Source organism: Astatotilapia calliptera, chromosome 20 (genome assembly GCF_964374335.1).
Source record: "Astatotilapia calliptera chromosome 20, fAstCal68.1, whole genome shotgun sequence".
In the NCBI taxonomy this organism is placed as follows: domain Eukaryota; kingdom Metazoa; phylum Chordata; class Actinopteri; order Cichliformes; family Cichlidae; genus Astatotilapia; species Astatotilapia calliptera.
In genome coordinates, this window is record NC_137441.1 from 24240266 (window position 1) to 24246265 (window position 6000).

The 6000-nt window shown below is 45.4% G+C and overlaps 1 protein-coding gene across 1 annotated transcript in view; it reads right to left on the minus strand.

The window, feature by feature from the left end:
- LOC113012858 (plexin-A1-like) overlaps positions 1-5676 on the minus strand; it is a 309396-nt gene extending 303720 nt beyond the window's left edge. Inside the window, exon 1 of the mRNA XM_026153254.2 lies at positions 4823-5676. The gene's annotated coding sequence lies outside the window, so the exon portion shown is untranslated. The remainder of the gene's footprint in view (positions 1-4822) is intronic.
- Positions 5677-6000: the final 324 nt, after the last annotated feature.

Genomic DNA, 6000 nt, shown 5'->3' on the forward strand with positions numbered 1-6000 from the left:
ACCGAGCAAGAGCTCCATGTAGAGAAAGGTGTTGTATCTGTTTTTTGGATATTTATTTTATGTCACGCTGTGTGGATTGTGAGTTTCGACTTTCATATAGTACAGTTTCCTCCCACTCTGGCAAAGAAAAGGAGTACTTTATCACTAAAGCTCACCTATTGCTGGCGGGGGGGAGGGGGGGGTTGATTTCAGATGAATAAGACAAACCTATCACTCGGAAACCCCTTCCATCTAGTCTCTCTCTTCTTTTTTTAATCACAGTGGAACCTTTTATAGCGCATCAAGTCCTCATACTGATGTCTGTTAAAATTAAATATTCAAGGTGCAATGCCCAAAAAGTCACAGATTTGTAGCCGCCTTATCCTTCCTTCTGTCATCCTTTTTTTCCTCTGCTCCTTTTTATCATTTCCCTGCTGTACCTTCCTCCCACACGTCCCCATAGCCCAGGGAAAGTCTAACCAGGATTACAGATAACAGAAGACAGATCTGCATCTGAAAGCCATGTACGGAAAAAGCAAGAATGAAGCACTCCAACTTTGACCTTGGCCCAGCACTAAATATATACAAGGAGAGAAAGGAGGGTTAAGGGAGGATATTCAAGTGTGCATGTGTGTGTATTTCCCAGACACACTTTTCCGAGTATGGGAAACATGGGGATATGCTGATTGGATTGATGCTGCATAAGAACAGGAAGTTCAGGGATTTTGTTTGGCTGCACATGGAGATAGGGGTCGTGCACACGCTCACAAAGACACACACACACACAGAGAGAGAGAGAGAGAGAGAGATTATTTTGCTGCCTCAACTGTTCAGACAGCACGGAACATAAGGCAGAAATTGGCCATTTGGGACAACAAATACAAGCTGCGTGGTCTGGAGCAGCAGCAGCACAAGAAATTGGGATGCTGAAATTCTTTTAATTGCTGACAAAACAGCGGCAGAATTATCCTCGCGCTCACCCGGATAGGAAATACCCCCCCCCCCCCCCCCCCCCCCCCGGTCCACCCGCCCACCCACTTGCCGCTCGTCTCGCTTGAAAATTCCAAACGCCGATGCTAACGATAATCAAAAAGCTCCTTTGCAAGTCTTATTTTCAACTGGGGAAGCGAGCGCTTCCAATTACGCAGCGTGCGAAAATGGCTCCCACCTCCGTCTCGCGGTTACCTGTCGCATCTGCACGGCGTCGGAGCGTCTCTTCCCCCTTACAAGAGGAACTACTTCAATCTGCCTGCCCCGTTTGATCTGCCATGGCCTTTCAGCGCAGAGGCTGCATCAAAAAGATGCGGGGAACTTAAAAGCCCCATCGCTTCTCTCCATCTCTCTCTCTTTTGCTCCAATCGTTTCTTCTTGCATCCTTCCCAGGTCTGATTTTTTTGTTGTTGTTGTTCAGCCTAAAATTGGGTGCTGTAAACACTTTGTCAGTGGCTGATCGTTAAAAAAAGGAAAAATACATTCTTAAATTCTTACTAAATGCTTCATATTAATGAGCACTAATCATAAAGCTGTGGCTAAACATAAACGATGAAAGCTCCTTTTTTAATGTTCCTCTCATTCTTAGATCATTCAATCCTCTTTCTTTGAAACAGTGACTGACAGATGGGCAACCACGACCCGTTCTTCGCACAGCCACGCTGCTCTGATCTGATCGAGAGGTTTTCAGTGGAACCACTGAACTCCACCACTCTGAAGGTGTCCTACACTTGGTTATCTGGGCTCACATATAACAAAACAGTAAAGTTATTATTTTAAATCAAATCAAATCACTTTTGATTTGATTTGATTTTAAAAACAGATCTCCTTATTGGAACGACTGACAGCTAAGTATAGGCAGCAAGCGGAGGGAAAATCCCATCGTCGGCTGACTGCTTTTGGTTGTAATCAAGTATGTGACCTGGTGGGAATGTTGCTCTGATAAACCGTATTTGGCGCTCTAGTCTGTCACTGAGTTATCCGAGCCACATGCATAAGCTAAACTAGGGAGACAAACTGCCTTTCAAGCAGTGGAAGGAAAAAAATGTGTTGTTTGTTGCATTCAGACTGGTATTCTGACACACAATATCACTTTTCTTGGCAGTCTAGTCATCAGCAGCTCAACAGGAGAGAGCGCGCAGCTCTAACACCGCTGGGTCGGCAATTCGGCTCCCACCGGAGCTGCACATACAGTATTTAAATGGAGATCTCTAAAGGCGACAGGAATAAAATAAAAAACAAACCGTCGGCTAAATGTCATTTTCATTGCATCATACGGACACGTTACCATAGCCCACCCTTCCTGTGAGTGTTTCTCACACCGACTGAGTTCAGACTGCTTTATCAGTCTGCTTTATTGCAGCTCTGCTCGCCCCCCTCTCCTCCTGGCCTTATTTGTTAAAAGCACTCGAGGTACGGACCGCAGGGTGCACTGTCGATTGTCTGCGGCTCTCATCTCAGCCGGGATCTGAGGGTTGAGAGTAAAGACAGGGCTCCAGCAGCCCTTCTGCCACACCACCACTACCTGACCCTCCTACACACACAGATTCCCTGCGGTGGCTGCTGCTTTCACCCAAACAAAACCATCTCCGAACTACAGGCAGGCGTCTAAGATGCTTATAGTGATTCAATGTCAAGGAAGCGCCAAAAAAAGCAGAGGCTTACATAATTAAGTCGCATCCACCAACCCAAAATGAGGCTGCTCATCGAAATACCCCTTATTAAAAAGTACTATGCGGTAATTACTTAATTACTTTGATTAATTTCAGTTAATTAACCTCAAAGGGATACTGCAATTTCAAAAATGAGTCCAAAGCTTTAGTATATTACAGTTTTAGGGTTAAATAAAAGAGGTTAAAATGCCAGAAAAGTACCTGCTTACAGGCACGTGTGACACAACACCCACAAAGAAAGTGTTAATTAAATGTCGCCCTAACTTTTGACAAGTTTTTTTTTAATCCAACAGAGTATGGAGTTGTTTTTAAAAAGCCACATGAGAAATCCTAGAAGTCCAATTCGATGCGACTACAACACTGCTTACCCACAGAACGTCTATTGTAGGTAGAACAGGATGCATAATGAGCAGGGGGAGAGAATATCATACCCTCTATGAACAATTTAATAATAAAAGACTCCAAGAATAAACTAGGTAATTAGGTTGCAAGCACCTCAAAGCACATCCAGCACCGCTGTCGCCGGAGTCTGATTGTGACTCATTTTGGCCTAAAAAACTTTGAAAAAAAAAAAGCACAAGAACAACAAAAACCCCACTGCGTTTCTCTGGGTGCAACCAGGAACTAATATTTTCCCCAGTCACTTAGTCACATTGGATGTCACGCCTCGGCCCCGGAGTGGAAGTGATGCTCAGGGTTTCCTGCTTTATCGACGGGTCCCAGCACAGGCGCAACATGACACACAGACACACACTTAAGAAAGGGGGTCTCTCTCTCTTTCTATTTCCCTTCATCTCTTTGCATCTCTCCACATAGCACCCACATCATCACACACAAACACACACTCATGCTCACAAGTTTACCCTTGAGAGAGAAAAGTAGAGAGAGAGGGAGGGAGATGAGGATGGAATATGCAGAGAAGGCTCACATCTCTTTCTCTCTCTCACACACACACACACACACACGCACACACACACACACACACTAAAGAGATATATCCCCCCCCCCCCCCCTCCGTTTTCTGTGTGCTTGGCAGGCAAACTGGTGGCTTGATGCCCGTAAGTCTCTCAAAATCAGCCTGTCTGCCTCACCTACGCATTTCAAGTCAAAAATTCATAAGGTGACACAAAACTGTCAGAGCACGTTTGACGTGCCTCCAAAAATGATGACGCTATGGGCGTGCGTGTGTGCCCGCCTGGATATATATTTTTATATGTGGGAGGGTATGGGACAAACACACAGGAACACAAAATCTGCAAATCCACTCATATCTCACAAACACACACACAGCCGTGGAAGCAAACAACACCCACGAGCTCTCGGATTCATAGGTCAAACATTTACATTTTGCGTCTAGGCGCATACACAACAACCAAACATATGAGACCTTGCATGCATGCAAGCGTGCACGCGCACTCTCCGCGTGTTTCCAAGTTGATTTCGTGTCTTGAGCGACATCACAAGTTTTCAGCAAACAATCGTCATGATAGATCACAACAGGCCACAAAATAAAAAAAATATCTTTAAAAAGTCCGATATAATTTTCTGGTGAGCCGGTTGTGCTCAGCAGAGGTTTCGGTGACTGATCGCTCTTCTAAACGGCACCACTATTACATTGCGACAGCGTTCCTGTCAGACTCCTGCCGTCCTCACTACGCACCACAGCAACATTAAAAGCTGTGACATGCTGGACATAAAACACCGCCGCGCATCTTTGCACTATAACTGCCTCATTCATGCTGCCACTTTGCATCCAAGAAAGAAAAAAAAATCCGCAGCAGCTCCTCGCCAGTGAAGTAATGCAATCTTTCACCTTCAACAAATTGAGCAATTCCTCCAAAAGCAGGAAAAAGAAAAGACCTTCAGATAGTCCATGTGCAACCTCAGCGTGCGTTTGGCTGCTTCCCCTCCAAAGCGCAAAAATGACAGAAACACAAACCCCGATCACCCCCCGCAGCACTGAGTGGTCCATGTGTGCTCTGGTTAGAGTGTAAGTTGGGAGAGAGGCATCGGCAAGAGGGGTACGAAGGGCGACAAGGAGAGGAAGGGTCGGAGAGGGAGAAGAAATGTCACCAACATTTCGGATGTAGGAGAAGACAAAAAAGAGAGAGAGAGGGAGAAAAGGTTCCGAGACGAGTTGAGAGATGACAATCAACCACGAAAAGTTTGGCTGTACTTACTGATCAAACCGTCCTCTGCATTCGTGCTGCATGGCATTTCTTTTTCTTTCTTTTTAAAAAAAAATGTAAATATAGATTTAGGATGTTGCAGCAGAAGATGTTTCCATTCCCGCCGGGACTGGTCACACAGCAACAGCAGCAGCAGCTGCAGCAACGGTTCCAAAAGCTCAGCTCTGCAGTTCCGTGCGCACACGAGAGCAGCGCTCAACATGAATGAGAGGAGAGCTGCAGTCAGACTCCGGCATCCCAAAGAGGAGAGAGAGAGACCGAGAGAGGGAGAGGGAGGGAGAGAGTCAGTGACAGGAGTGCGTCACCTGGCGGCGCAAATGCGTTACAGCGGGTGTCCAGGCGCACTACTCCATGGTGTGTGTAGGTGGCAGCATTGGACCCTTGTGTTCTTAATCTCATTTTGCACTGGCTGAACAGCAGTAATCAAAGGATATACTTTTTTAAAAATATATATTTTTTTTTTGAGGGACCCTCACGCACACTTTGATTGATTGCTCTGCTCATCTTGGCCTCATGCAGAGCAGCACTGCTCTGTTTTTATATCTCACTGCCCCATGTGATGTATACATGCGTGTGCACCCTTGTGTGGGAGATTTGGTATGTATTCATGAGTGCATGCGCTGTAGTCGAGCGCTCATGAATGCATATCGGAAGCTCGGCGTGCTGGGCGCTCGTGCGTGTGCGCGCGTGCACACTTGCTTCTGTCTAATCGATGCCGTTCAATGCTGAAGGTCAGCTCCCCTGAAACTTGACAAATCATCTCTATCGGCAGTGTCGGCCTTGTATGTTACTTCAAAGACCCCTGGCTGCTGTGGCTGATTTAAAGCAGATCTTCAAACAGCAATATAAATATAATATAATAATATAATAATATTTTTTCTCCTTTTCAAATCACAAATTGCCTGAATACTTTAATACTCAAATTAAATAGTAATACAAAACAAACAATATAAAACTAATTGGCTACCTGAAGGTGAGTCTCCACAGACACAGCTTTAATTATGCGCGTCGTTGTTTGTAATATCTCAGACGATGATCATCAGGCTTTCGCAAATGATACATATGGGACACCATCATTATCCCCACCCCTCCACCACCACCGATTAAGCTCTCTCAAATGATGACAGTTGTTGCCAGGTGACCATTTGCATGGAAAGACATGTATTTCT